The 24,241-nt window shown below is 40.1% G+C and overlaps 1 long non-coding RNA gene across 1 annotated transcript in view; it reads left to right on the top strand.

Moving 5' to 3' along the window:
• Positions 1 to 24,034, top strand: part of LOC122873310 — a 103,391-nt gene extending 79,357 nt beyond the window's left edge. Inside the window, exons 4-5 of the long non-coding RNA XR_006377395.1 lie at positions 20,545 to 20,636; positions 21,619 to 24,034. This is a non-coding gene — a long non-coding RNA (uncharacterized LOC122873310). The remainder of the gene's footprint in view (positions 1 to 20,544; positions 20,637 to 21,618) is intronic.
• Positions 24,035 to 24,241: the final 207 nt, after the last annotated feature.

Below are 24,241 nucleotides of genomic sequence, written 5' to 3'. Positions count from 1 at the left end.
ACACTCCAAACTCCAGATGGTTTTTATTGTTAAAATACTGGTGCATGGATTTAATATGCTGCAGTGTGTTTTTAATGTGAGTCTCGCTTTTTGCTGCATGCACTTCCTGTCACTGTGGATTAGTGCTGAACTGCTGCACCGCCCGGAGACGAACTGTTAGGATACTTCAAGCTTCAGTCTGTCTTCTGACCTATGAGAGAGTTGTGACAGCAGGAGAACTGAGACACGAGTCTGGTGTTACAGTATGGATACAGAGTGTACCTGTTCGCTGCCACAGTACAGGCCGCTGTATTTAAGTCCGGAGGTAGAGCTGGTACAGCTGTGTCGGTAAAGCAGGACAGATTCAGGACATGATGTGATGTTGGACGAGTGCTCTTCAGCTGGAATCACAGCTCTCCAGTCTGATCTCAGTGTCTAATTCACCTTTAAGTAGGTTTTAATTTCCTTCCATTCTGATTTAGTTTTAGCTGATTAATCTTTATTATGCCACATTAAGCTCATTTAGCTCCTGTATTTTCTATTGAGTGAATTGTTTCATTATTGTTTTTAAATGTTTGCTGTTGTTACTCTGTAAACATGCTGTTGTTCTTACAGCACGGCCTCATCACAGAGGGCCACTGGTTTCAATTTCATCTAATACACACTCATTTTAGGTGGTTAATTCACAGTAAGGTACATTAAGCTCATTCTGCTCCAGAGTTTTATAATGGTCTTGTTTAATAATTTTAAAATATTGTTTTTCCAGAGCCGGCCCAAGCATCTATGTGCATAAACAATACTAAACAAGACTAGCCATTGTAGCAACGCTGTGTGGGCTAATGCTTTGATGCAGTAACACGCCACAAAACTAAACAAAACTGTTGGATGGATGAAAAGTGTGGAGATAACTTTGCAATTCTTAGATCGTTACGGGGCAAAAATGTACTGTTTGTCCCGAGGGTGGCACCAGGGGAGTCCATATTGTTACCTTAATTAAAAGGCTTTATGCTTTGTACGGCGGCCATTTTAGGACATTTCAGACTCAGCTGCCTGCAGCAGAGATGAGCAGCGGGCGGGTCGTTTAATGACATATTGTCATATGTTGTATTTCTCAAACATAAGGGAGTAAATGTTTCTGTGGGCGGTCGTGCCTCCAGATAAGCTCTGGTCTCGACTCAGGCCTCAGGGGCCCTCGACTACAGCTCTACCTGCAGCTTCCTGCCATCATTTGTGTAACCTAAGGGCCCCTTTCGATCCAAATGAAGAGCTCTCCGGACGTGTTCGGAGCTCCAGCAGCTGGAGGAGACACTCAGTGCCATAACTGCCGGCCTCCGAGGGGCTGCAGGAGAGCCTGGAGAGGAGAGCAAAATATGAACAACACAAGGAGAGACACTGAAATATGCAGCGAGAGGCGAGTCAAAGACAGGGCAAGAAGCATTAATGAGTGAGCGATCAGAGCAGCAGAGGAGAACACAAGGAGCACTCCACACTGAGAGAGGAGATTAAAGTGGGCGTACGAGTTTCTAATGATGGAGAAGGTGATTCATATGAAAAGGACATCATGAAATAAATGAATAAGATGCTGAACTAAGACTTTTTTCAGTTGCATAAAGGACTAATAGAAGTCAGTATTCTGTCCCATGAAGATGTTTGAGATATTTCATTCAAGTACTGACAAAAAAAATTTTTTAAAGTTTACAGCCATTTTACAACAATTATCCTTATTGGTTTATTTCTCCTCTGTTTTTTTTCCTTAAAGGCTCGGTTCACCAAAATCATGAAACATATTTTTCACAACAAATCTGTGGATTATCTTGAGTAACTGGGTCATGAGGCGCTTCGAGGCGCTTCGGGGCGCATCGCGGCTCTTCCGCGTCCTGTGTGTCCCCGGCGTAAGAGCATTAAATTCATGAGCTGTAGTATGTTGTAACATCAAATCCAAAAGACAAACAAAAAGGAAACATTGTGTTAAGAGTAACATACATTTCTTTGCATTAAAAGGTTTGTTGTTCAGCTCCAACAGTTACAACAGATGATAACCTAACTTGGGTAATTTATTTAAAAAGGCAGTGAATTGTTGATGTGGCAGGTCAGGTCGTTAAATCCAGGTGATCCATAGCGAGAATGAAGGGTACATACATGCAAGACAAGTTTAAAGGTTAAATCGAAAGCACAAGTTATTAATTTGAGAGAACACACCTTCCGTTCTCTGTAACTGTCCAAAACAATTATTTATCTTTTATCAGTTCAATGGGCCTAATCGTCACAGTTTTTCAGATGTGGCAATAGTCCTTTAATGGACCAAAGTGCTAGTGACACATTTCATGTGTCTCATGAAAGTGTGTAAAATGTTCTCTCCAGAGACAGTTTTAGACACTTTCCCGTACTAGATTACAAGTTGTGTCCAATCACTTTAAGTGTAAATGGGGCATCAAAGTTTTTGAGTTTAGTTCTCGGCATTATTTGGTCAAAAAGGACCATTACAGGTTCAACTGATAGTATATGTCAGGCAGATTTAAAGTGAAATGATAAAATACATCTAGAATATTTCCATTTGATTTAATGGGGCAGCCGTAACAATATGTTCTCGAGGATTTCGTCGTTTCACTCAAGCATGCACTGGAACAAGGCGTACCACATTTTAAGATACTGAAGTCAAAGGGATTATGGGGAACATAAGGGCCTGAGTAAGAGATATTAGAATTTGCCATATTATAATTTATTATATACTTACAGTATAGGAGATTACTCATGCACAGTTCATACAGAAAGACACGCTTGAGGAAACAATGGCTTTAATCCTTCTGTAATGGCCACTGTAGTTGTGAAGAGTGTTTTTTATGTGGAACCAGGCAGATCAGTGGAGGGCGTCAGGTAATACAGGACAGAAAGAATTGATGTTAAGAAATGATGTTAAAATGCTGCATGTAGCACGAATAATCAAGGTTAATGTAATACGAATCATCTGTATTACATTTCCACATTAACCCAGACTACATGGCCGTTTGAAAAGAATACAGTGCTGCTTCAATAATAACTTAAAGATCGAATCTTGTTCCTTTTCTTCGAGCTCCCACACTGAGCGGTAGGCTGCTGTTTTATTAATGAAAGCCAGAACGCACAAAGATGTCTCATTATTTTTTCATGTATATCTACAGAGAAAATGAAATCTTCTCCCGAACCTTTCAACCTTACCTTCCCGCCGAAGGAAGGAAACAATAATCAGGTCGGGAAGCGCGTTATTGAGGCTCAGTGCTTCATTCACAAGTCAGCTGTCCTCTCGGTGAGTAGAGAAACGCAATTTATTCAGCTCACTGAGGAGAGAGCCTTATCTGAGGCAGAATAAAAGGGAATTAATGAGACACACACACACACACACACACACACACACACACACACACACACACACACACACACACACACACACAGAGAAACACACTCTGAGTCCCACAGTGATGAGCTCCAATCAGCTGGCTCAGGCCTCTCTGATGTAGCTGCTCTCCATCACGCTATTCCTTCTTCTGACCGTTTTCACAGCACTTTTAAATCCATCCATAATCTTAATCTTTTGATGAAAGTTTCCATAAAATGGTGTCATATTTTAATCAGGAGATATTAATCAAACTGTAAATTATTTACTGATTAAAATGGCTCGAGAGTTTAGTTAAATTGAAATTGAGTTTTCAGCTTTTGAACTCTAGCCTACTTTCAACATTTTAATGGCATATTATCCCCCTGAAAAGTTGCTGTGGCTAATGTGTTAGCAAACAGAGGCTAATTTACACATCCAGCGGGCGCTGCAACCGATTCTTACTCCCAACTCGTCAAATACGATCAGTGGCTGTTCGCTTCAAACTACTGCGCTCTAGGTACCCCCTTAGGCCTTAGCCTCCGTTTTGCATGAGCAATAATAAATAGGCAACGTCTGGTTAGACTTTCAAAATAAAGCTTGCTGACAAACATTTTGTCACATGTGGTTAATGTGAAACGGTCCAGTTTGGTTAGGTTTAGGCACCAAAGCTACTTGGTTAGGTTTAGGAAAAGATCACGGTTTGGGTTAAAATATGTACGTTAGTTATCGGTTTCACATGGGAAACAAACAGCAGTCTCCTGTGTGAAAGTCCTGTGTTTGACCCATTCATCCAAAATATAAATATAACTTCTGCGGCTGTAACTATGTATCTAGTGTTTCTGCAGTGTGTATAGTGATGAAAAACAGTAGGGCTGGGACGATTCATCGACGTAATTGTCGTCATCGATTCTGCTGGTTTCTGCCTGCTAAAGGAAGTTTTTCCTTGCCACTGTCGCCAAATGCTTGCTTACGGTGGGATTTGTTGGGTCTCTGTAATTAATATTATAAAGAGTTTGGTCTAGACCTGCTCTGTAGGAAAAGTGCAGCGAGATAACTTCTGTTATGAATTGGCGCTATATAAATAAAATTGAATTGAATCGATTATGGAAATACGTTGTTTTGCATCTTGTGCGTTGGCGCGTCGCAATGAAGTATGACTGCACCCGGTCAAAGCATGGATTCCCCCGGGGGAACAAGCCCTCCCCTCGCTCCATCCCTCCCGTGCGGTCTACTGACAGTTGCACATGCTCTGCAGAGAAACACACACAGTCTCCTGTTTATGTAGGCCTACTTATGCCGTTGTTAGTAAAAGCTTGTAAGTGCAAATGTTGGTGCCGATGTCATTCGGTGCCACGTTGGTTTCGATCGTTTCGATAGGCGATCGATCATTAACAACAGGCTTCCTCCTCACGCGGCTCAGCTGCTGCTGTGAAAATGGAATCGCAGGTGAAAAAGTCCAAAACGTGAGTTGTGGTTTTTCTTATATATATATTTATTATTATTATTATTATTGTTAATTTATTTTTTCAAATATAATATTTTCAATAGACAAATATAGGTTTTGTTGCAGAATAATGCCCTGCAGTACATACCTTGTTTCTTGTTACATTTGTTTGTTTTTAAGAGAAAATTATTGAATAGAATATTGAAATATTAATGAGACAAGTTTTTGATATTTATTTTGGGTAAATTAATTGTTATATTAATCAAGTAATAAAAAATGATCTTTAGAATAATCAATATATAATAATAATAATAATAATAATAATCGTCAGGTGTGGCCCTAAACAACCATGGAGTTTATACCTGACTTAAAGCAGTAATAAATTAATATTTTATAAAGTTTTTAGAATCAGAATCAGCTTTATTGCCAAGTAGGTTTACACATACAAGGAATTTGCTTTGGTATTTTAGTAACAATAGTTACTACAAACAATAGTAGAAATATAAAGAAAGATAAAGCAAGTACTGCAGGCCAAGAATCATAAATACAAAATATAATAAAGAATATGTACAATGTGACTGTTATCTAAATTACAGTTTACAAAATATTTACATGGGAATTTGCAAAAGTTTACAGTATGAACGCACTGTACTATGGGGGGGTGTATGAGAGTACGTGTCAGTGTGGGTCCCGGGCCTTGTTGATGAGGCCAGCTGCAGACGGGGAGTGTCTGAAACAGTTTGTGTCCAGGGTGGGAGGGGGTCAGTCACGAACTTTCCTGCTCGCCTCAGAGTCCTGGATGCGTACAGGTCCTGGAGGGAAGGTAGCCAATCACCTTCTCTGCAGAGCGAATGATACGCTGCAGTCTGCCCTTTTCCTTGGCGGTGGCAGCAGCGTACCAGATGGTGATGGAGGAGGTGAGGATGGACTTGATGAAGGCGACATAGAAGTGCACCATCATTTACTATGGCAGGTTGAATTTCTTCAGCTACTGCAGGAAGTACATCCTCTGCTGGGCTTTCTTGGTGATGGAGCTGATGTTTCGCTCCCACTTGCGGTCTTGGATGATGATGGTGCCCAGGAAGCAGAAAGGACTCCACAGTGTCGACTGGGGAGTCACAGCGGGTGATGGGGGCAGGAGGGGCCGGGTTCTTCCTGTAATCCACAACCATCTCCACTGTCTTAAGAGCGTTGAGGTTGACTGCACCAGGTCACCAGATGGTCAGTCTCCCACCTGTAGGCAGACTCATCCCCATCAGAGATGAGACCAGCGAGGGTGGTATCGTCCGCAAACTTCAGGAGCTTGACGGACTGGTGACTGGAGGTGCAGCTGTTGGTGTACAGGGGGAAAGGATGCAGCCTTGGGGGGAACCGGTGCTGATGGTCCGGGAGTCAGAGACATGTTTCCTCAGCCTCACGTGCTGCTTCCTGTCGGACGGGAGCCAACGTATTAGCCAACAGTTGCCTATATGCACATCCAGCAGTCACAGAGCACCATGATCATCAGATGGACAATGGGATGAAGTCCAATATTTACTCTCCTTTCAGCTCTGTGTTTGGTCTCCAGCAGCTCCTGAGGGAAACATCTGGCTCTTTAGCAGCTAAATGCTCCGCTGTGTTCACCAGCTGCTCTCTGACTGCGTCTGTCTGCTGTTTGCTGCTGCTTGTATGGGCTAAAAGCTCTGCAAAGCTGCAGTTAGTGAGAATTCTTTGTGGGTTTGTCAATGTGAGTGACCCCTTTCACTTATTATATATATATATATATATATATATATATATATATATATATATATATATATATATATATATATATATATATATATATATATATATATATATATATATATATATATATATATATATATATATATATATATATATGTATATATATATATATATATATATATATATATATATATATATGTATATATGTATATATATATATATGTATATATGTATATATATATATATGTATATATGTATATATGTATATATATATATATGTATATATATGTATATATGTATATATATATATATATATGTATATATATATATATGTGTATATATATATATATGTATATATATATTTATACATATATATATATATATATATATATATATGTATATACATATATATATATATATATATATATATATATATATGTATATACATATATATAATATAGTAATTTAGTTAATTGTAAAAGGCGCATCTATCATCCTCTACACTTTTATTTCATGGATAGCTTTTGTGGGTAAACACTGTCTTAGCCCAGCTGTATCAGACAGGAGTTTAATGTGAACATACCTTATCAGGAAACATCACAGAATGAAGCTGTGACAGAGAAGAGTGTCCCCTTAAACTACCTTACTTTACATTCATCCTGTTTGCTCAAATTAAATTTCAGTGTTATCTGAGGATGCTGGCAAGAAATCTTCTACTCTGTGGACAAATTGAAAAACGCAAGATTGAAATCAAGCGTTCTCCTGAATAGCAGAGAAATTAGTCCAGAGAAAGTTGTTGCCAAACAGAGAGGAAGATTTCTGACTTCCATTAAACTGAATACTGTGAGAAACCCTGATCGTTGTGTTAAACATGTTTTAGGTTTCTTCTGAAAGTGCTGGTTGCTCCCAGCTCTTTGTCTAACCATGTCAGCTATAGCTGCATTTATTTCTTCTTCTTTTCCACTCTTGCAATCCTTACAAAAAAGAACATGTGAAATTCATGTTTTCACATGTGAAATATGATAATTCACATAAGAAATGTCCAAAACCCCACAAATGCATGTAAAATGAGTTTTCATCACATGTGAATTTGATGTTTTCTCATGTCTGACATTTCAAATGTGAAATATGACAAAACATGTGCCAATAACATGTGAATGTATCATATGTCGGTTGCTAATATTAGTGAGGATCACATTGTGTTTCCTTTTGCTGTTCTTTTCAGTTTGTTTTTGTTTTGTACTGATGATTCAACCAGGAGAGTTTCATGTTCAGCCAAGTGTTGAAGAGCTCACATTGTCTATGAGAACATGAATTTTTACTTTTACCACAGGAATCCTGGACGCCCATCATCTATGATAGATACAGAAGTACGTTTACACAGTAAGAAACAGTATTTGTCCAAAGTTCTTTTTCTTTTGCTGTTTTTTGTTTGAAATGCAAGCTTTATGACAGTTTGCCTTTTTGAAACCCAACGGTGTCCTGTTGCTATAGTTTACCGTGTAGTCTGTAGTTTAATGTGTGTGTGTGTTTGAAGGGCCCACCTGTTCTTCTCCTGTGCCAAATCCTTCACCCTGCAGCCTGCTCCTCAGCCTGTTTCAGCCTCCTCTGAGGCTCGGAGGCCGGGATGACCTCAGAGTCGTCTCTGATCCGAACCTCTCTGTCGTCTCTTTGTGCTTAAGGTTTGTAACCAACTGACATCTACTCCGAAGACTGGTGAGAATGTGAGGACATCTTGGGTCATGTTTAGACCAAAATTAGCACGGAGTCAATAATTTAACTTACAAAAATTAGCAAAAATTGGCCAATCAAATACGGGCAAGCACACATTCCTGGTAGTGTACTTTGTAACATGAACAGCATTTTCTACTAGTTACCTGGCGATCGTGGACATAAAAGATAAAAGGATCATCACAATATCAGAAACCAAAACAACAGTGTTTTGGTGTCTGATAAGCCTCCAAACTCATGGAGCTGATACCCAGACGGGACTTCCTGGGTCATAGGTGCATGAGCATCTACGGGAAATCATACTGTTTTCTTTCTTATCCCTTTAATCATCTGGTGACCCCTCAGATTTATCTTGACACCCCTTGGGGGACCCTGACTCCCAGTTTGTGAACCATTAGTTTAGTATGCATAATGTTTACCGAGTTCAACATCTTAGCTTAGCATGTTAGCATGCTAATGCTTGCAAATTAGCACTAAACACAAAGTACAGCTGATGCTGATGGGAATGTCTTCAGTTTTGCATTTGGACATGAACCAAAGTATTGGACACATTACAATTTTGACCTGATGATGGTGCTAGATGGAAAGACATTAGGAAACATCACCATCATGAATGTTGGCAAAATGTCATGTAATCCATCCATAGTTCAGATATTTCAGCCTGGACCAAAGTAGTTGAACAAATTGCCGATGTTGCCATTCCTCGGGCCATGCTGCTAGCGTGGTTAAACATGAGGGGATCACCAAAACCTTTAGGATTCATCCTCTCTGGACTTTCAATGTCTGAACCAAATTTTATGGCAGTCCATCCAATATTTGTCAAGATGTTTCTCTCTGAAACAAAACATACAAGCCAACATTGCATTGACGTCCCTTGAGCCATCCCTTGGAAGGAAGGAAGGATGGATAGATATCTTCCAGTAAGATGAGGACGACACAGTGGTCAGAGTTCATGTGTAATGAATACGCTGTTACTTTTCCTCAGTCAGCACTTGCTGCTGTTCCTCCAGAGCAGTTTAATCCACAGCCACTTCCTTCCTTCCTTTACAGACCAAAACAATACAGACCAATCCCATAAATGCCTCTTACCTCCGGCTCGGACTGTAGACCTGCTGACATTTAAAGTTCAGAGAGGTGAATGGTGACTGGAGCCCAAATGGAAACTACCTTAATGAAGTCAACCATTGTGTTTACTGGATTAAAGTCCATGTTTGAATTGGAACAACAAAAGGTACAAGTGCTTCTCTTTGATAAATACTCGACCACCTTTGAAAGTTCTACATATCCCCTTCAACTTCCAAACCTGAACTTGTGGGAACAAGATATTATACTTTGGGAAAAACATCCATGTTGTACCAAACTATATTTGTATCTTGTGGTAAAAAATGTGTTTTTCATCTGCAGCAGACAGTTTAGTCTTTTAACGCAGCACATTGCCCATACAAAAATAACTGTTTAATTTTTACCTTTGAATTTTAATTTGTAACTGTAACCTGAAATCACACACTACTAGACTTCTAATGATATTTCACAAGTCTGAAACAAAACTGGTTTTCAAATCTCATGTTGATTTGAAAACCAATTTTTATTTATTTTTTGCTGACACACCATTTAAATTTTAATGTAATTTAATTATTAATACAGTAAAATTACTTCTACTGATTAATCAAAGCATCTTCATTCAGATCTTCAACATTGGCAAAAAAAATGCATATCTGTTCACTGTCTATACCTCCTTATCCTGTGCAGGGTGCTGGAGCCCAGATCACACTGGGTCAGAGGCGGGTTACACTCTAGACATGCCACCAGTTTATCACAGGGCAACATTTATAGACAGAAACCGCTCACATTCATGGACTGTTGGAAGAAACCCGTCCCCCTGAAGGAAACGGTACAACGGTTCGCAGATATCTATAACGGAAAGTTATGCACCATTTTTTGTGCATAATCCTACGAATGTCCAGCAACCAGCAACAGGCGTACCGGACCTTCGTTGTCATGGTAACAATAAACACATGGTTAATGTTGTGAAATGGTCGTAGTTTGGTTAGGTTTAGGAAATGCTCGCGGTTATGGTTAAAATAAGTTAGTAACTCACAGTAAGTTACGAGACGTAAACACGTAAGTCACATTAGGTAAATCACGTGATTTAATTTACATAGTTTACGTAACTTACGTACATAACTTAACTTACATAACTTAAAATAAGTAAGCCTAACTTAAAATAGACTTTTACGCTCTTTATACTTTCTCATCTGACTTCCTCCTTTGCTCCCGTCATAATTACTGAGGCCACTAGAGGTTGCCGCTTAAAGATAAATGTAACTGCCTCGTGGTTCCCGATTACGTTTGTCATATATGACTTAGTGCATAGTGCATTACTTTTCGTAGGTATAACTACGAAAAGTGAATGAGAACAGCCTAAGGAAGCCCATGTAGACACAGCAGAACATGCACACAGAAAAGACTCAGCCAGCTGGGGGACTTTCTTCTTGCTGTGAGGCATTTGCTAGGCACCATGGGCAACCAGTCAGTTGAGGGGGAGGGGGCAACGCATTCATATGAAACATTTTGTAGCGGTCATGTGTAACGGTTTGAGAAGCAAAACTTCAAGCTTCAAATGAAAAAAATCTTTCCTGTCTCCCACAAAATGAATTTTGTTAAAAGGGTTTTTCACTCGATAATTTAGTTCGTCTTTTCCTGGAAAATGTTTCAACCATAGAACCTCAAAAGCTCTTGAGGATAAAATGCAACCTTTGCTGAAAAGAGGGGCACTTTCTGTGCTTTTTTCTAATATAATATAATAATATATATATAAACAATATTGGCTGTTTTAATGAAAAGTAGGTGACTGTAGTGGTTCTTCAGTGGTCGTCCCAGAATCCAATTAATCACCTAAAAGCATTGCAGAGAAGAAGTGTGCTGTTTGAATAACTGATCAGAAACAAGGAGTTTGGAAGTTACTGTGTCCATGACCAGATATTCTGCAACATGTGTGGGAGTCTGTGGTTGAGCCTGCGGGTAGGCGAGTTAATGCATCAGGTGATTTAAACATTATAACTTCAAAAGTGTAGCAAATCATATGGAGGCAAATAACCTCTGATTGCAAGGAAGAGACCTAGCAAAACCCACGGAAAGCTCAACATTGCACAGATATTGTTTTGGCATAATTCAATCAAAGCAGAGATGATTATTTTACATAGACCTCTGCAAATGTTTGAAGCCACTATGGTTAGTGTACATACTGTATGTATATTACGGTGATGACTGATGTAACAAAAAGGTCAGTGTGTGGGCGAAACCTGCAGTTAATCAGTTCCTCTAATTGCCTCAACACACAAATCTTCATCAACGTATTCATTAAAAGTGTTCCCCCTGTCTTTTATAGTTCAAGTTATTCATTACATATTAACTATGAGTGTTCAGACCTCAGGCTTTGAATGACCTTTTTCTGTACTTGTGCATGGCCTGTGAGGCAGAAAGTGCACCATTATTCCAGGAAAATCATCTGAGTTGCTCTCAATGACCTTTTCCTTTTTTTAATGATTGATTCTCATTGGAGCTGTGCATTGCAGAATAGTCTGGACGAAGCAAACGCTAGCGGCTCTGTGAGGCTGTAGTACTCATTGTAAAGAAACCAAAATGTATGATTGATAAAAGTTTAGGTTCCAAGTTTGTTTTTGATCCTACCAGTCGTAATGAAATGAGTTTTTCAAGTTGTGAGCATGAAATTGTTAAGAGATGTGTGAGACAGTATTACGTTTTCATGTTTTTGGTGGAGGCAAAGAGGTCAATATGTTAATGATATCATATGGTAATGATATATACAATTTGGGGTTCAGTATCTTGCCCAGTCTTGACATGTGGGCTGGGGGAAGCCAGGATCGAACTGCAGACTTTCCAATTAGTAGACGACCTGCTCTACCACTAAGCCACAGCTGCCTGAATGCTATATTATGAGTATGTTTTAGCCATGCTACTGGTCCAGACTGAAATATCCCGACAACTATTGGATGGATTGCCATGACATTTGTTACATATATTCATGGTCCCCAGAGTATGATCCTCGGACTTTTCCTCCACTGCTGCCAGCAGGTCAAAGTTTTCACTTATCCCGTGAAATATCTTAACATCTACAAGATGGATTGCAATTAAATTTCTTCTAGCGCCATCATCAGGTCAAAACAAGGTCAACGTTAGACCTTGTAATCCCTTATGAACCTTCATGTAGTTTGAGATCTTCGGGCAGGGGTCTCCTGTCTGCTCCTGAGTCCAGGATGAAAACTAAGGGGGACAGAGCTTTTGCTATTTTACTCTTTGTTATTATAACGTGTGTAATACTATGCAAAACTAATGACATTGCTACCAGGGTAGACACAATACCTGCTTAGCATCAGCATGTTAGTATTGTCATTGTCAGCATGTTAGCATGCTGATTTTAGCATTTAGCTCAAAGCACTGCTTTGCTGAAGTACAGCCTCTGTCTTGTTTGGGTCACATACTTTCTCCGGAAAAAGTGGTGTATTTTAATGCACAATGTTCTACATTTGTGGTATATTGCAAATGTTACATATAATTGTAGTGGTGGTCATTGTTGATATATCATGCTCACATGCTCACAATGGCTTATTATTAGCTCCCACTATTACTAATTAGCACTAAACCTAAAGTTTTTAAAGTTGTTAGTTTTGCAGGTATTTGGTCATAAAACGAAGTAGTGTACAAATTAAAACGTTGACCTGATGATGGCGCCAGAGGAAAAGTTAGTTATTAAGTTATTTCAGTTCATCTCGAGGGGACCACGAATGTCTGAACCAATTTAATCACAATCCATCCAACAGTTGTGAAGACATTTCAGTCTGGACCAAAAATGTCAACCTCATGGTGGCGCTAAAGTAAAGTCAGGGGACCATCAAAGTCATTAAGATTCATGTTCTGGGGACCATGAATATCTGTACAGGATTTCATAGTAACACTTATGATGATGAACCAAAGTGTTTGACTGACAGACCAATTGACATTGCCTCCCTGGACCCACACCACCAGTTTGACTAAAATAAGTTATAATACCTTCTTAAACATTTGAATACTAAAATATACTTAAAGAGTAAGAGTCTTTGTTTTAAGAGTTATTGAGGAATTGAGGGAGAGGCACATTTTCCATCAACAGATAAATCTCATAACTCTGATGTAAAACTACATCAATCGAGCTAGATGTAATGAGCTAATAAACTGATAAAAGAACAAAGAAAAGATCCCTTTAGGGATATTTACCCTCAAAACCCTCTTTTCCACAAGGGGTTCTTCAAATGCAAAAAACATCAAAAGCAGCTTGTGAACAGTACTGGATTACAGATCACTGTTTGAAGAATAAAGTTTGTGTGTTTCTTATAGGTGTCGAAAGAGCATTTTTTCCCCAAGCAGTTCGATTGATTACACAGTAAAGCTTGTGTTAAATTAATTTACAGGGAGAACAATCAATCAGCTTGACACCACTTCATATAAATTTATGTGCAGCAGAAAATGACTTTCACATTTACTGATCTAAAACCAACTCAGTAGGATGATCAGTGGAGGTGGATGAATTTCACTCTCCACTTCCACTTCGTCTTGATGGTTACATCCTGTCATGTGACATGTGGAGGAGGTGAGAGAACTGCTGCAGACTGAACACACACTCTTACATAAGAAAACATATTACATTTCCTGTCTTTAAAGGAACATTCCCTACACTAAGTAATCCTTTTGTGATGAAATTTAGCAGTGTAATTGAGTTTGGTGAACTCACTTTTCCCTCAACCACTTTTACTTCAGCAAAAACCTTTTGACAACAGACAACATCCTATCGTTCATCACGTCACTGTGTACAATTAATCCAACGTTTGCAGTGCTGTGAGCATTTATTGTTGAATATGTGCCCATCACAGGCCCTCCTTACCATCCGTCAGGGATCTGCTCGACTCTCGTTGTTTAACCAGCCAATGTCTTGAAGCCTGACTTTGGTTATTGCCTGCTGAGCTTGTTGGCTGTATTGCACAGTCTGTGTGATAGTGGCTTTTGATACTTGCATTTCCTAGCCATGGGCTAACCTAATTCCACTTAGGAGAACAGTCAGCTGAGGGTTAAAGCAGCAATATTGTGGGAAATATGCTTGTTTGGCGCCCACAGTCAGATGAGGACATTTGTATGAATTTTAGCACAAAGACTGGAAGCAGGGGGAAACTGCTAGCCTAGCTTAAAAAACCCCAAAACCATATATCCTCAAACAAGTGAGTGCAGATTCACCAAAATGTAAAGAATTATGTGGAAAAAAACAGGGCTACAGTGTAGCCCACAGTTGGCCTTTCACACCAAAACTGCAAGTTTGGCTTTGCGCAGAGCAAGGCCATTATTTCCAATGGAGACAGCGGCTATGCTCTCTCAGGAAGCTCTGTGAGACACAGCGGCAAACACTGTGCTGATTTTCATCAGGGTGTGTGATATAATTTCAACTAAATTGAAATTTGACCCCAAATGTGCTGACCTCCATGACGTTTGTCCAATGGGATTCGGGCTCTGACAGGAGGCGACCATTTTACAGTAGAGGAGAATGGTGGAAACCTTAATTTCTAAATGTCTGAATTCACAGAGCTTCAAGCCTTGAAGAAAATATGAAGGATACCAGGTTATGAAACTACCATGTAGCCTGTAGCATCCTAATTAGCTGTTTTGGTGCCGCACTACTTGGCGCAAACTATTTGTTCTTGCACGTTTGGTTTCAGTGCTAGAACAAAGCAAAAGATTTTAAAGTTTAGAATAAGTAAGATTTACCACACTGTTCAACCTGTCCCCTTTCTGCATTGCATTTACTCTCTTCTTCTGTGAATTTCTCCCTGTGTGATTGTCAAACTTGAGTGCAAACTGTTCGGTCACCAGCAGCAGCTTTGTATCAGTGGATTTCCTCCGTAAGTCTGCTGAACGCATATTTGAAGTCGTGGAACAAAGTGTATATTTGTGTTGTGTAGGCTCCTCCAGCCGTCACATCATCCTGTATCCTCTCCCATTATATCCGACAGTGTTTCTGTGACTGGCGTGAGCAGAGGAGTGAGAAGACAACTTTGATGTTCAATGAAGCGCTCCACTTCAAAGTTCTGCGCTGCAGGATTAGCCGAGGAAGGAGATTACTGTAATTGGGGACTGTAGAGGTGGAACAAAAGGTTCTCCTCTCTGTCAGAGAGGTGGATGTTGTACAGTGGAGGCAAGGACACACACACACACACACACACGCAGAGTTACATTGGAGGATGTTAACCCAGCTACTTTAGAAACAGCAACAGCCACTTTTCATATTTTTGAGTTATAGCTTATACAAAGCTCTGTCAAGATGACCGTTCATGGAGTGTACCAGAGTCTGTATTGGAGCTATAATGAGACTGTGGATGAGCTTGCAGATGTAGAAGACACGACAGCAGCTGGAGAACATTCTGTGCTGTTTATTTTTCCAAGATCGGTGAGCAGCATGGTGGCTCGATGGTTAGCACTGTTGCCTCGTGTTTGGGATCAAACCAGATGCAGATGGCCTCTCTGTGTGGAGTTTGCACGCTCTCCCCAAACTTGCGTAGTTTCCCCCTCTTGTCTGTAAGCAGTCCAGTGTTACTGTAATCACATTCCTTTTTGCAGTAAGTGGCGTATAAAAGCACTGTTTAATTCAAAGTTGCACTAATTAATATCTTTATATTAACAATGCATCTAATGTGTCCAATGTGAAAGGGGTAATTCATAGTGATGAACCCAACTCTGCAGTTCCCCTCATTTCTACTTTTTTAGCCTCTTTTAGCTCCTAGTTTTGGTTTTGCAGCACATTTCCTGTCTGGTTCAGTCTCAGTGCTTCCAGCAGCAGCAGGCAGCTGTTTTCTGATAAACCCACTGAACGCGACCTGCTCAGCAGCAAACAGCAGACAGACTCAGTTAGAGACCAGCTGGTGAACATAGTGGAGCTAAAGGATATTTTTTTCAGTAATTTGGTGAAGACCAAACCAGTGCTAAAACGAATGAATCGTTTAATACATTTTTTATGCAAAAGTAATATATTTTATGGTTTCAGCTACTCAAATGTTAGGAATTGCTGCTTTTTAAGTTACACTAAACTAAATAATTTGGGGGTTTGACTGTTGGCTGGACAATACGTGTGGTATTGGTATTGGTACTTTTACTTAGGTAAAGGATCTCTTCCTCCATTACTGCAGCCCAGTATCCTAGGACTTACGTCCACACACTACTCTCTACATTCAGTGCCAATTCAGGGTGGTGGATGGGCATGTAGCACATCTGACTCTGATGCAGGAGGCCAGAGTTTACTTCCTGTCACAGACCTGCAATTAATGTTTGTCTTTTTATTTACTGTATCCATGATCTCCTAACGCTAACCTTAACCAAAGTTGTTAGTTGTCTAATCCTAACCATTTCGCCTGTGATGATTGTGAAGTTGATTGCTTCGATTGTTTTCACCTGTGTCTCGTTGTCTCCCCTCACTGAGTGTATTTAAGTCTGTGTCCTTCATTGCTTCATACCATGCGTCCTGCATTTGTTCACCCCAGTTCTGCGTGTTATCTTCAGTCCTGTATTTTTCCTGTGCCTCTGTGTGGATTTACCTTTGTTGGGCTCCTGTTAAGTTTTTGTGTTGGTCTTTCTTTGGTCTTTGGGATTACTTACCTGGACTTCTCAGCTGCTCTAAGTTGTGTTGTTTTGCCATTTAAGTAAGTAACAAACTCATATTTTGTTCTTCCACCTGCCTGCCTAGAGTCCTGCATTTGGGTCCTCTTTTGAACTGAACGTGACACACTCGGGTATTTGACATATTGACACACAGACCTGCTTGCTGCAGGTTGGGTTGGTCACTAGGAACCGAGTGGACCTGTGAAGACCTCTAATTGATGATGTGAGTCAGTGTGTTTTCAGTAATTTGCAAATATAATACCCAGTACAGACTTTAGTACAGGATGGCACGGTCAACGACAGGACAACACCTCAAATCACTGACAACGTTCAACAGAGGCATTCTGAAGCCCTGTGTATGTTTTATTTTACCTGAATAACAAGACCTTGTCAGAACTGCAGCTTTTCCGGGTTTTTGGGTTGGTTTTTTTTTTGTTTTTTTCTGCGTGGACACGAGGTGAACCCTCACTGTGGCATTCATTACCTGACTTAATCACTGCTGCTGGGAAAGAGGAGGCGGAGGGGAGTAAAGTCCTCGCAGTGACATAACAACAATGCATGGGAAGTGTAGTTAAGTATAACAGAATTATCTCCTCATTACTTCTCTATTTTTGTGCAGCGAGCTCTTGAGATGGCAAATGGGTAACGATTTCTAATTGTTGGATTTGTTGTAGAGATTATGGACTGAGTTGGTGGATGAAATCCTAAGTGATTTTGTGCTGCTTGGCTTCTCCCCAATGGCCTGTTCATCTGTAAATATATTTAAACGGTGAGACAGAGAACCAGGTACACTGAAGAGGTTCAGATTTATCCCTAATCGGCATCATCAGTAACAGCTCACTGATGCAGAGAGAAGCTGATTCAATAAACCCAGTGTTGGAGATGACACATTACTGCAACACTCCACAGTATTGATCCTGTACTGAATTTAAGGATGAAGATGCTGATGGAAAATGAGGTGACAATCAGTTCTCTAGTTACTTTTCATAAAGTAATGTTGCACCCTGTTCCAGCTTCCCTCTACCTAATTTGAAGATTGGAAGGCAAGCTGTGCACAGAGGAGAGGAGGTTTGGGGTTGATGAGAAGAGAAGACTTTGAAATTGACTTTTATGCAAGGTACACACTTTTACCAAAGGTGATGGCAAAGTCTGGTGGTTGGTAAGGTTCCTGATTCAGAGTAAGATATCTCAGAAGTAAACTTCTCATACTGAGCCCCTTCATGCTCCCTAGAGGATGAACCCTATGATTCTGTGAGCAGTTTTACTGCGTGGCATTTTCATACACAGGATGACACAAAAAAGTCAGGTGACAAATTGCAAGAAAAATAGGAAAATGAGTGGAAACATAACAGGAAGATGCAGATGAATCCATACAGGGGGAAGAGGGCTCACTAAATGGTTTGAGTATGAAAATGATGTGAATGGTATGCTATGGCCTCCGCAGTCTCCAGGTCTCAACCCAAATAATGCTAGACAAAAATGAAGGCACGATTCTTTTCTACTGGTACTTTTGTACCGGGTCTGCACTAGTACGCACTGCTTCCACGAAAAAGCCATATGCTCGCACTCTCAAGTCCGACACTGACAAAGGCTCTCAACTTCTCCTGCTCATTTGGCTTTTATATATTACCAAACTAACTGCCAGTCATATAAATGGAACCTACCAGCTTTCGTATTTACTCACTCCCCTCCAAACTTCCTGTACATGCCGAACTGCAGCCTGTACGCTGAAGAAAAAGACACCGCTTTGGAGCTTCTGGGCTCGACAGATTTATTCCAGAGTCAGATAGTAGACTCTGTGCCTGTTAGCCTGTAATGTGTTTGCAATTTGATTTTAATACTTTTATCATATCCAGGTCATATCATGTCAGCGTGCCCTGCAGTCTGTGGCCTGAAAGGTGCCCAACATCCAAAACTCAAACTTGAAATACTCGCTACATATAAAGGTTCAGACCCAGGTATACTGAGGCAACATGACACTTGAACTTCCTGGCACTAAACCCAACTGAACACCTATGGGAGATTTTAGAGCAACGTGTTTGACAGTGTTCTTCACCACCATCATCAAAACACAAAATGAAATGTTTTGGATGAATGCTATTGGAGAACCTACGACGAGAAGCACTGAAGCTGGACGCTCGAACACTTCAGTTAGACACGTTTATGTTGGGTTTCATTTATATTTGTCACCTATTTGTATTTCATAACCTAATAAGCAGACTACCATTTAACTTACTGTGCACATTTGTGCTCTTCACAGGATGAACCATTTAGATTTTTAAAGCTACATGACTTTCCCTTTACCACCACCTTTAATGGTAAAACCCGTCAGGACATTGTTTTTCCGTATATAAGCATTGTGTAATACACTTTCCAGCTTCTTGCAGCTGCTAGACGAGCTTTAAACTTTTAGTCTTGTTTTTGCCAAATATTGTATATGTGGTTATTAGTCCCTCAGTTCACAAAGTGCCTTTTTTTTTTAAACAACTGAAAGGTAAACTGAGCAGGTTTATTCAGATTTATACAGAATGAAGACCGTATAAACAGCACTGTATTCTAAAGAGGCACTTTACAGCCAAAGGAAAAAAAAAAGTATATTATTTATTTTTTTAAATGAGCTCTTTAGTTTCAATTTCAAAAATAAACTTCAGAGATAACTATCGGCAGTTTATGAAGGCATATGTTTGGCAATCTGAGCAGAGGATTTAAATAACGCAAAAAATCAAAAAATAAGAGTACAATTGTGAAACAGCTGAAGCAGCAAACAGCAGAATTGCTTCTGAAACACAAAGTTTTAAAATGCACCCTCTCCACTGTCACAGGTGACTGATGCAAACTTATTCCAGTGTAATGACAGCGTTGGGAGAGATGCATCCCGGGGGACGGCTGGTTATTGAGGTGTGACAGTAACACAGTCTGAACACCCCGCAGGCTTCAGTGGAATCACTTAGTGAAGCTGTTTTCACCCTGGCCTGTGATCCTGACGTGTGTGTGTGTGTGTGTGTGTGTGTGTTTCTGCTTAAGGCATCTGAGTAGCAGAGTGAGATTTCCCTCAAAGCCTGTTTGAGATTCATAGCTTTAGAATTGGACTCTAAAGTGCAGGGTGGCCACTTTTTAAAAGCAGGCACAAATTCTGGCCCCTGTCTGGCGTTTATCCTTCGGAGACCCACTTAAAAGTTTGGGCTTTTCAAAGTTTGGCATCTAAAGTCCGCCACGACAGCAACTACGGAAACTGAGGAAGAGACAGTGTCTTTGTTAGAGACATCCGGGTGTCACCTGAGAACCGTCCAAAGCAGAGAGGAAGCACTCTGGCCTTGGTGAACATTATAGCTGCAGTTAATTAAAAAAAACAATCCGTCCTAACTCTCTGCTAAGCTGTCGGTTCTGATGTTGTGTGGTGTGCATGCTTTGTAAAACTTTGACACCGTGCACGAGTGAGTGAGGAAACTGACTTTAAAATCTCCATCTATTAACACCGTGCAGATGGACTAAAGACGATGGACTGGACTAAACCTCTGACCCTTCTGCAGACATTTTCAGCAGAAATACACAAAGTCAAAGCATTCGGTAGTCACTGAGGTTCACTTTAAATTTTATAAACAAGTCTGTTTTGTTTCAGGGTGGGCCGTGATTGGCTAGCTGCATCCCTGCAATGCAACACAGAATAAAGAAAATTGGGCAACACAAGTCAAGCCATCTGAACTTCACAAGGTAAATCTGCAAGCTTTTTAAAAAAAATAATTTTTTGTGATGTAGGGTCACTGTGAGTTCAGGCCCCCCCCCGGGACATCGGTAAGCAGAGGTCAGTACAGGAGTTTGCACCAAGAATCTTTAGACCTTCGATTTTGTAAATAAATCGTCGTTCCAAAAGCTCGGTATGCACAGAAACCTTGCACACTGATGGCCTCTGCGTGTCTTCTGTGACTGCGCTCTCATGTGAGCCACCGTAACTCGGGGATTTGGCATGTGCTTCTCAGAATTTGAAACACTGCAGTCTGTGTGCAGCTCCTTAATGATGTTTGGCTCATTGGTCTGTGCTACCCCTGAGCCAATCACTGACTTCTGCTTAACAAACATAACACCAGCGTCACAATAAACCATCTTCTGAAGACAAGAAGAATTTAGCGGTCCCAGACTTCTGAATCACCGCCCACATCTCAGATTTATTTAGCAAACAGGTCTGGTGTTGTGCTCGTTGGTGGCTTGTTATCCAGCTGGTGAAACAATTGACCAATCAGAGCTTAGTAGGCGGGAGTGGTGACATCATCTCCCTGTGCCAGTCAGAAAAGTGTCAGAACAAAATGGCAAAGTGAGGATGTGTACAGATTGTTGTAGGTCGAGTTACAGAAACAACATACCTTAAATCGACATGTTTCTTTAACACAACAAACGTTAACTTAGTTAGCTGCTCCTAGTGGGTTGGTTATGTCAGTCTCTCCTGATTGGTTACGGCAAAATAACCCCCCTCCCAAACAGAAAACAATTAACAAGAACACAATGTCAGACTGAATATTTAAGTAAAAATGAAATGGCAGTTCAGTCTGATGTCTAGCACAAGGAAACAACATTACACAACCTATACAGTATATTCCTGATCAGTCCCGCAACAACATCCAGCTTCTTGCAGATTTGTCTACAGTGTCTGAGTGTCTTTAAACTTTTCAATTTCTTTGCACTACAAAATACATTGCAGCCCTCCAGCAGTGATGCTGCTCCTGATGAAGAAGGAAGCGTCAAGAGCAGTTTCACCGGCTGACAATGGAGCTGCAGAATCACTTCAGTTATACTTTCTGATGACAAGCACTGCACTTTAGAGGAAATTGGGAATTTATAAACTGAGAAAAAAATGGGGTAAAATTCACAAAAAAGGAATAAATAAGTTCATAAATACAAACTTAACAGAAAATCTAGACTTTTCTAAAATGAAAGAAATGAAAGTAAAGTTTCTGACTTGGTGTGTAAACAAACTGGACTGAACACATTTTGGACCAAAACACCTGGTTAGTAAAAGCCTTAGTGAGTAGAAAATCAAGAGACAGCAATGATTCCAACCCTCTTTTCTCAGACAGCTCTGTTGCTCTGCAGCCTGAACGCTGCTGATCATAATTCACTGAAACGCTTCTCATGACAAGAAGCATTGAGCTGAAATCAATTTGAGAACTGAAAGCCTCTTTTTATTTATATTTTTTTCTTTCTGCTCTTCTGTGAAATATTATTGGTAACTGACCTAGTACACAGCTATTGAGGCACTTTTATTTCGGGCTTCAGTCAGATTTATTTTATTCCTGTCCTGGCCTCTCTGTGTGGGAAGCTGCTGATGGATTTTGTACTTCTTCACAAACACTGACTCAGTTTGTGCTGCTCAGCCTGCAGCCCACAGGCTCTGTGCAAGTTGCAAGCGATGCACTTATTATGTGCATCTTAATATAAGACTCTAAGATTCCCATATCTCATCAGCTTTTCTTTTTTTATCTCTTTTCCTCACAATTCTCTTATTCTTAGGTTGCCATGTCTCCGACCCTTGAATCGTAATTCTTTACGGTTAATGGTTTGTATATTGGTAGTGTGGGTCTCATTTAAGTGAGTCAAATCTTAAATGCAAAGTAGTTAAGTGGAAAGCCGCCTGTTTTTATTCAGAACAGATGGAAAATGAGTTATTGATTTTGAAAATGATTGTCTAATATTCTCTGAGGAAAGTTCAACTGAAGTTACTGTGGAGGTCAGCAGAAAGTCAGTGAGCTGAGAGGAAAACAGCATGGGGGGGGGCGGCTAAACTCAGAATACATACAGTATAACAACCAAAGATATGAAAATACAAGTATTACTAGTAGTAATCCTGCAGATTTTATTAAAGTTTTGGGCTGCTGCTGAGTAAGTCTTACCATAAGACTGCATGACGAGATCATGCAAAAATCAGTTTACAGTATTTATCTCAAATTCTGACTTTTGCTTTTATTACTTTATTTTTACAGGCTGTTCTGTGCATTGGATTATATACCACAATGTAAAAATATTCCAATACAAGTAAAAATCCTGAATTAAAAATCTTACTTAGTAAAACTACAGAAGTATTTTCAGCAAAGTGTACTCAAAGTATTAAAAGTAAACTACTAATCTACTTCTTAAACAGAATGGCTCCTTTTTTTAGTTATATTTTATACTGTATTATTGCATTATTATTACTGATGCATGAAAGTGTAAAAGATTCTTTAGTGTAAGTACAATCTAAATCTGCAAAATAACAACTGTAAATGTACTGGAGTGCAAGCACAAAGGAGCAGAAAGTAGAACTACTCAAGTGCTGTACTTGTTGTACTTCAGTACATTTTAGTTACATTCCGACACGGTCTTAAAACTTTAAAAGAGCACTCAAGCAAGTTTTAGTATTGAGACTTCTGTCAGTTTTATACTCAGGTCCTGAGTTTCATTTTAATTGTATTTGTTACAGCTGAAATGACAAACTTGAGGTTAAAAAAGAAATGATTATCTAAAGTGAAGCAGAGGTCTAGATATCTTGACGTTTAGTCTAGTATGGGTCAAAAACAATGCACCTCAGTAGCATCTTTGTGTGTGACCCTCCCTGCTGGTAAACAGCCACCTTTCAAACTCCACATCTCCAGTTTGTAACTCAAGCTTTCTGTTGTAAATGTGTAGCCTCCAAGCTGAGATAACCCTGATGACATCATCAGGGTTATTTTCTCCTCCAGAGCAACAGAAGACATTATACAACTGTTCTCACAAGCTGAGTAGGACCAACCAGGAGGAGTAAACTGAGTTTGATGATACTTTTATTAAACTTTTCTCAGCTTTGAAATATTATCAGAATTTTGAAAAAGTAAAATAGAGTCAGCTGTGCTTTTGTTTTCCAGATGGAGTTTTATTTTATGCCTCTGACAGCACTCAAACTGAGCACCGTTTGATCTCTTTAAAATCTCTCCCAAACATCTTCCACTGCTGCATTTTTCTCTACTTATCCTACTCGAATGCATGTTTGTGTGTTTTTGTGTTTGCGTGCATATATTATACAGTGATTGTCTGTGAGGCTCTGTATTGCCGGTGTGCTTGTCATGACTGGGGAGACTGGGTGAGAGCGGGCTATGCGTTAAAAGCCTGCCTGATTGCAGCCTCCCTCTGATGGCAGCAGGATCTTCAGGCTCCATTAGACTCACAGATGCGCTCCAACACAGAGCTCAACAGCCTTCACCTCAGAGCCCTTTTTAAACAACACTTCCTGCCAAACCGTTCGACTTGATGGCTTGACAAGTGAACTGAGGAAGGCAGGCAGGTGCACCACAGGAACCTTCAAGGGGAGCTCG

Source organism: Siniperca chuatsi, linkage group LG1 (genome assembly GCF_020085105.1).
Source record: "Siniperca chuatsi isolate FFG_IHB_CAS linkage group LG1, ASM2008510v1, whole genome shotgun sequence".
NCBI classification, from domain to species: domain Eukaryota; kingdom Metazoa; phylum Chordata; class Actinopteri; order Centrarchiformes; family Sinipercidae; genus Siniperca; species Siniperca chuatsi.
This window is presented reverse-complemented; position numbering and strand designations above follow the sequence as displayed.